A 9,085-nucleotide genomic window follows, 5' to 3' on the forward strand; every position below is an offset into this window, starting at 1 on the left:
TATAATTATTAAATTTATAATAAATAAATATTTTTATTGCATAATTTATATTTTATACTTATAATAAACAATTTATACTGTGTTATAAGATTGTTTTCAATTATTGAAATTTTAAAAAAAATTTAAAAGAGATGAGAGATTAGAAGATTCCTAAAAATACATTTATTAAAAAAATAGTTAAAAATATTTTAATTAATGTTTTTTACGGCAAAGCACTCTGATTACTAAAAACACGTTCAAGATAAATATTATAATAATTTTTATATAATATATAGAGGATAAGATATCTCTCGCTACTCTGATTATTTTATTATCTATATTTTAAAACATTTCTGGATAAATATTTATTACCTCTAAAATATCTCATCAAAATGTTTTATAAGTAAATTTCAAAATATGCTGATTTTTTTTATTTTTAAGATAGGTAGGTATCTGTCGATTAATTTTAATGTAAATAAAATTTTCATTTTTTTAGAAGAATTAATTTTAGATAAAAAAATTAATAATTAACATTTTATTCTATTTTAAAAAATATTTTAATTTCAAATTTTGTGTATGAATGAAATATTTAACAAAAGACTTCATGTTTAGTTTCGCGTCTATGATTCACATTTAGACAAAAATCACAACGATATCGATGGAAAAGCAACTAAGAACGTATTTGAATGTCTACCACATAAAGATTGTTCTGCATTTTACAAAAAGCAACTAGGCTTCTTCTGATTTTGCTCATTTGAATGTGGAAAGAGAAGATTGATTCACATTAATAAAGAAAGAAGTTCCAAATTTACACTATGAAAGTGTTTGGGAGAAAATATAATCTCCCGTTTCAATTATTTTTTTTTAAGAAAAAAGTTATTTAAATCAATGTGTTTGGAATAATAATTTTAATTTGTAAATAGCTTTTTTTTTCTAAAAAAAAAAAGTTAAAGCTATTTTTATGAAGCTAAAATTTGAAGTTTATGATTATCTGTTGTTTCTCCTTTAAGTCTTTGTTGGAACCGTGTGTTGGTAAGTCGAGACATACATGTATAAAGTGACCACAGTATAGGGATCAGGTCGAGTTATGCTGATTACAAGTAATCAATTGAGTAAAGTACGAAGTCAAAAATTTAGTTCCTAACCGAGTATCGAAAATAGGAGACTTGGTTAAGCTAACTAATATTGCGGTAGACTCATATCTAGTTGTTCTACTATGATAATGGTACTAGACTTTCTTATTTAAGTAGCGATATTCGAGAAATCGAGTTGTTATGTTAAGGATTTATATTCAATTTGTTGTTGATTTAGCAAGCCCCAAAAGATCACTATGTGTTATCGATTTGGTAGGGTCAAACCACTTAAATTGCTCACTTTGTATTGTATTGAAATGCATGTAGTTATTGTGTTGAAAATACTGTGTTTCTATGATAATTTACCTGTGTTGAAATTATTGTGATGATTAAGTTGATATTGTGTTGTAGTATAACGAGAAGCTATGTTGATAACGTTGAAATTGAGATGAGATGGGGTGATGTATTAAAGTTGTTGATATATCTTGTGTTGTATGTTGTATATATGTTGTTTCTTTTCTACTCTAATTTACCCTTATATGTTTCCATGTAGTTTAGACTACGATGATTATATGTGATATGAGAGTAGTACAATGATAAGTCTGAAGTGTTATAGTAGAGGCCATTCAGTGGTACAAAAGTTGGATTTTTTTTGTTGACTACCTTTAGGTGAGTGTGCATATATTGTAAAGTTGTTTGCTCGACAACTTAAATTGTATAATTTGTATTTACAAGTTTACTATATTTATATTGCACTTATTTATAGAGTTGTTTATCTTTAAACAAATGCAGTATAGTACACCTTTTTTTTTCATATTTATAAATCTATAATCTTAAGTTAGTTGTTTTTATTGCTAGTAGCTATGTTATCCAGCATAGGAAGCATGACAAATTGTTACATTTATTATTATTATAAGTAATCTTATTTGAGTAAAAAATATTTAAAATAGGACGAGATTAAGAGTATGATTGAATAAGACGAGATTAAGAATATGATTGAATTCACATTAATTGGTTAGATATATGTTGTGGAAGCAATAATTAGGATGTATTTGAAAAAGTTATACAAATTAAATTATTTCAATAATCGGTTATATGAATAATTGATTATTTGTTATGATTGATTTTAATAAATTAAATTTTGATTTGAGTAAATAGACTTAAAAGCAATTTTAATATCTCCTCTAGTCTTAAGTGATCAACACAACTCAACGACACAACTTGTTACATATTCAACATAACAACAAAATCAACATACAACTCTACATCTCATAACTCAATTATTGTAAAACTTAGAGAAATTGATGTGAAAAATTGTTTGTTCTCTGGAGAATTCCCTATTAAATAATAAGATTCCAAACTAATTTCTAGACTTAAAGTTTACTAAAAATTGCTAACCTACAGCTAGGCTAATTAAGAATATAATTACATAATTACAGTTATACAATAATGTAAGATATATTGTTCTAAAGGGTCAGCAAATTAGCGAAAATAATGTTAAATAATCTATCATCAATTCTATTAACATCCCTCCTCAAATTGATGCTGGTAAATCTAGAAGCATCAATTTGCTGATTAAGAAATTATGTCGTTGATGTGTCAAGGATTTGGTGAGGATGTCAACTATTTGAACAAATGTTGGGACATGAGATACAGCGATAATTCTTCGGTCATAGGCTTCCCTGATTAAATGACAATCGACCTCTATATACTTTGTTCTTTCATGGTATACAGGATTTGCTACAATCTATATGGCATTGGTTATATGAAGAAGGAATATGAACAAATGCTAAAGTTGTTGTCAAAGATAAAGGTTCAGAAAAATCATACATTTCTAGTGGTTTACGAATGCAATTACTGCAACATAAAAGGACTGGGTCTAGTTGATTTGTTGGATCAGCAGCCAGAGTATGATTGAGAAAGGGCCTTGGAGTGATGAAAGACTAAATTTGTGGAACAGTTGGATGTCTTTGGTAGACCAAGAAAGGTCATTCTCTCGCAAAACTATTAGAAAACAATGGCAAAATAGATTTGGATGTAGAAGAGTGAGTGTCTTAGTTGGTAGAAAAAAATATGTATCTTCTTGAAAGATGACATTTATAGAAACCTGAATCCTATGTGTATGAGGATCATAGCATATAAAACATTTTTGATTGGCTAAGTAACTAAGAAAAGCCCATTTAATAGATTAAGTTGTGAGCTCGGTGCATTCTTGTGGCTAAAGATGAACATAACAAACACAACCAAAGGTGCGAAGAATGGAATAAGTGGGCGGCTTACCAAATAATCTTAAGAAAGGTGAATCATTCTTTAAGATTGGAGAAGGCAATCAATTAATATGGTGGACAATAGTTGAAAGAGCTTCACACAAAAAATGGGAAGACACAAATGAGTCCAACATTAAGGTAGGAACAACATCAAGAAGACGATGATTTTTTCATTCAGGTACCCCATTTTGTTAGGGTGTGGAAGGACATGAATGCTGGGATAATATACCATTTGCCTACAAGAACTCTTGAAATATATGAGATGTGTATTCCCCCCATTGTCAAAATGCAAAGTTTGATTTTTGATGAAAATTGAGTGTTAACATAGGTATGAAAGAATTTGAATACAAAGAATGTGTCAGCTTTAGAGCACAAAATATAGACCCATGTGAAGTGACTATAGTCATCAATAAAAGTAATGAAGTACTTGTAATGTGCATGAGATATAAAAGGTGTTATTTCGCATAAATCACTATGAATCATTTCAAAAGGATGAATGAATTTGATTGATGATCTGGAAACAATAGAATTTTACTACTACCAAGTTTAGAAGAAGGATAATCAAATCGAACAACACTAAGAGATGTGAAATTTTTATTGCCAAGAACACCATATTTCATCAAGTCATGAAGTACATTGGAGTTTGGGTGACCAAGATGTTTATGCAATATTTGGAAATTAACAGTCGCAAAATTAGAAGAAATAGAAGGTAGAAAAGAAAACTGAGACAACGATGAATAAAGAGGAGAAAGACATCCAACTTTAGGCTTCTTTGCTATCATTGTCCCTGAGTGTTGATCTTGCACAAGATAACCAGATTTTGAAAATTAAACTTTGCAATTATTGTCAACTAATTGACCAACTGAAATAAGGTTAATGGTGAGATCAGGGGAAACATAAAACATTGATAAGAGATGAGGAAATATCACCAATTATTGTGATAGGTAAATCGTTTCCATCTGTAGTGTGTATTTGAAAATTACCAAAGTAATTGGTAACATTGGAAAGGGCAACAACATTGTTGGTTATATTATTGGATGCGCTAGAGTCAAAATACCAAGGAGAGCAGCTTTACTTGAAAGACCCAAAGCAAAAAATGATGAAACCGTCATTTGTTGAACCATTTCAGGAGTTAAAGTAGGCACAAAAGTAGGTGGATTCTGATTTACAGAAATAAAAGTAGTAGAAGAACCAATAGAGGTAGTGAAGGTTGTTGCATTTCTCTATGGTGGTCGGATTTGACATTTTTTGATGTTGTTACCTTATTTTTTGTAGTAATTGTAAAACTTTGTAGGACAGTTAGAAGCAAAATGGCCAAGGCCCTTACAACAAAAAAATTGGACAATACTTATGTCTCGTCCTCGAGGTCTGCTTTGTACTACATATGCCACAAGCAGAAAGGCAGATTTTTATTGTTCTATATTCATCTAAGTGAGGAGACATTATTCTTCACAAAGCAGTTCATTTAGGCATTCATGTAGGGAAGGGATAGTAGCCTTGTTCATTAGGTTGGTCCGAATGCCCTCAAAATCATATCTCAATTTCATAAGAAATTGTTTTCATTTTGTGGTGCCATGAACATTTTGGACTACAATTTATCCTTCAGTCGACAGATCTTTATAAATAATGTCAGTATATCCAGCCCAAAGATTCATGAAATTTGAATAAAATTCAGAAATTGAGAGACTATCCTGTTGAAAAATGACAATTTCATGTTCAAGTTGGAACCTACGAGCAGTGTTGTTCTAGTTATAATTTTTTTTTAGATATTCCCACATCTTTGTTGCCATGGTGAACAATTTGAGATTGAGGATGATATTAGACTCAATTGAGTCGATGATCCAAGTCATAACTTGTGTGTCTCCAACCTCCCATTTGGCATGTGTCTTTGTGTGTGTTGATTTGTTAGGAGAAGAATCAGTTCCGTCAACATGACCCCAAAGCTCTTTGCCTTTGACAAAAATCTGGAATTAGAATGCCCAGGTGGAGTAGTTATTTCCATTAAGGCGAACAAGGAGGACATCATACTTGTCAGTAGACATTATGTCGCGGTGTGAAAAGTGAGCGTATGAACAATGTGCATTATGAATAGTATCGTGCAAGAGACTAGAACTAGGAACACATAGATTGGGAATGCAATGGAAAAAAACTAGGTTTGAACCGAAACCAAGACTGATACCATGTAAAACTCAGAGAAATTGAGGTAAAAAATTATGTGTTCTCCTCTAGAGAATTCTTTATTAAATAATAAGATTCTAAACTGATTTCTAACCTTGAAGTTTGCTAAAAAAATACTAACCTACAATTGGACTAATTAAGAATATAATTACATAATTACAACTATACAATCATGTAAGATATGTTGTTTTAAAGGGTCACCAAATCAGTAGAAATAATGTCAAATAATTGTCATCAATTTTATTGACAATCATTGCTACTCAAATTCAACTTCTTAGTCATCACATCTCAACAACAATATAACATTATGAAAATCCCAACACAACAACACAATGCACTACTCTTCTCAACATTCAACTAACAACTCAATCAACAATATGCAACATTTCATCAAATCAAACAACATATACAACTTCATCTTTGTAGCTTTTTCATCATTTATTCATTCAACAACTAATTCAACAAATATTCAACACTTCTTCAAATACATCAACATATCTTCCTTTAGCAACCAATGCTTGGCACTATGCTCCCTGCGCCCAACGTCATCCAAGTAGGGGACTTTTTGCCTCGCCCACGCCCAACGCTACACAACCCGCGCCCGACGTGTCTTAGGTAGAGGTCTTTGAGACCTCGTGCTTGGTGTGATAAAGCACCACGCTCAACCCTTGCTTGACTTAGACAGAGAGTCTCTACTTAACTCATGTCAAGCATCGTAATACTAATGTCTGATGAAATTAAAACGGAGAGCTATGACTTGGTCACACTGGACACCACTCAACTTTGAGCTCGACATCACCAAGTCAGAGAGCTCTTAAGGTTCTCACGCTTGACGCCATTCAAACCACACCCGATGCCATGCCAAACCCGAGACAAATCTATTTCTTTACGTCCAACACCATTGGTCCTGCACGCGACTCCACAAAGGCGCCCTTGACACGGCACTAGAATCATGCATATGTAGAACTTGATTTGGTTCCATAACTCGAAACTTAGTAGGAATCCAATACATGCAATAAGAAATAATGTTTCTACTCAACACAAAAAACTCAAATCCTACACACACAAAAACATGTAACAACAAATAAACTTAAATCACCACATTCTTCATCAAGAACCCAAAACCCCAACTTTCACTACAACTCACTTTGATTTGATCAACTAATAGCCATGAATTGCAAGGGATTCATGCAACATACAATCAACGCATCATTCAACGATTCAACACTTCATTAGAAGCAATAATCTAATCTAACTTTTCTTACCTTGGGTAGCTTGGGACTTAGGTAAAAGAGAAGAAAGATTGAGACTATGCAACACTACTCCGATGAATTAGCCGCAAGATTCCAACTACTTTAGACTTGAATCCAACGACAACATAACTCTAATGAGAATCGGAGGATGAAAAGGAGAAGATTGAGAAAAAAGATAGCACACGAACTAGAGATCTTCTCTCTATAAAAACTTTATATGGTCTTATTTGTAGAGAAACCCCCCTCCCTTTCAATACCACTAAAACTCTTAAGAGATTCTATCCCAAAACTTCTCAACATTAATTAATAACTCAATTTAAATACATAAAACGACTAGAAATAATTATAATACTATTACAACTTACAATATTATAACAAAAAAAATTTTAAATGAAAAAAAAAAAGAAAATAAAGAAGAAATTTAATGTGAATAAAAAATACTTTTTATTAATCGAGGAAAAATTAAACTAAAAATTGTAAACATTCTTTTTTAATCTAAATTTCAAAATTTCTTACCCTTTCAATTTTTTGTTAATCCACAACAAGATGATTTTATTTTAATAATATTAGCGCATATAAGGTATTTTATATTTTCGGATATATCATTTAAAACATAAAACTAAAATAAATAATAAAATAATTAAAGTTAAGCATATCTGAGTGATTAACTATTAAATTGTGCGAACAATTTCATGCAGTAATTATTTAAAGGTTAATATAGCTTGAGAAAAAAATCATCTTAAAAATTAAGAGATAAAATAAGTATACTAAAAATACATATATCCTTTATTAGTATAGATATAAAATTTATGTTTGCATTAGAAAACAAAAGTATCGTGATTCGTGACAGAGCCTGATCTATGTCCGTTTCCGGTAGCGTACAGCGAAATTAATTAATTAGATTTTGAAAATTAGTTAATTGGTACAGTTGAAGGGGTCACTTTGTCTAGCAAGTACAAACAAAGGGCATTGTGGTGTGGTGGTGTAGCACTATTAACTATTTTAAATCTATTGTGGTAGAAAAACTCGCATATCATCGTAACTCACACCCTCTTAACTCTAAACAAACAATATCACCATTACCACACCACACACGCCCTAGCTTGCCCACTCGCATCGCATTTTAACCCCATAATTAATTCAACTATGCATATTTTAAGGGTAAAGTTCTAAAAAAAATATGATTAATAATGATAACATGATTTGAGCATATAATTTAATGTTAAATTACTCATTTTTTTTATTGTTAATTTAATTTTAGCAGATTATTTTTGTGATTTCTCATTATTGTAGGATCGGTAATTGTTTTTATATGTCTATAAATTTTATACCACTTAAAAATTGAGGTTAAACAATTTATAAATATATTTTCTTTTAATTTATCTAAATATCTTTTTAAGGATAAAATCGTGACAGTCTAATAAATATCAAAGTAAACAATACTTCAAACACGAAGATTATAATGACTGATCAAAAATATCAATAAATATGCATTATATCAAAATTTGTTTATAAGAATGTTAATTTATGTAATTTGTTTATAAATTTTTTTTCTTTCTCTTCTCATATTCTTTAAGTACTAATTAACATACATATGATTTTACTTCTAACATTACCAATTAGATATGATTAATAATGTTTATATAATTAATTTTATATCTTAACTAATTGATTATTATTAGACATTACAATAATTTCATTATATTATTAATCATTTATGAGATGAAATTAATTATTATTAGATATTATTAATTATTACATCGATAATTCTTTACATTGATATTTATTTTTTAAAACTATTTTTTTAAGACAAAATAAGTCAAATTTATAAGATTAATAATCTCGTGACACTATTAATGAGCAAAACTTAAATACACAATTACATAATTTAAATATCGTTTGTTCTCAATGAAATTAGAATTTCATCTTATACATTATTGAAGTGAAATTTTAATTCTAATAAAAAAATAATACCTATAATTTTATGTTTAAGTTATTCACTATTAATCATTTATGTGACAAAATTAATTAATGATAAATAGTCAATAATTTCATGATATTATTAATTTCTTTTAGAAATGATATTATTATAAAATAAAACTAATAACTAAATTGATAAATTCCAAGCGTGTACTTCAGCAGTAAGGGTTGATCTACGCTTATACATAACTAAATTCATCTATTTTTTAATTTATTAAAAATAAAATTAATCAGATTTTCGGGTCCCCTATACAATGTTCTTAGTTTTGTAACACAATCATAGGAGTAAAGTTCCCCTTTTATTTAAATTTTAAAAAAAAAGGCAAAAGTAATAAAAAAATCAAAATAAATTGGC

Source organism: Cajanus cajan, chromosome 9, assembly GCF_000230855.2.
Source record: "Cajanus cajan strain Asha chromosome 9, NIPB_CcT2T_4, whole genome shotgun sequence".
Classification (NCBI taxonomy): Eukaryota; Viridiplantae; Streptophyta; class Magnoliopsida; order Fabales; family Fabaceae; genus Cajanus; species Cajanus cajan.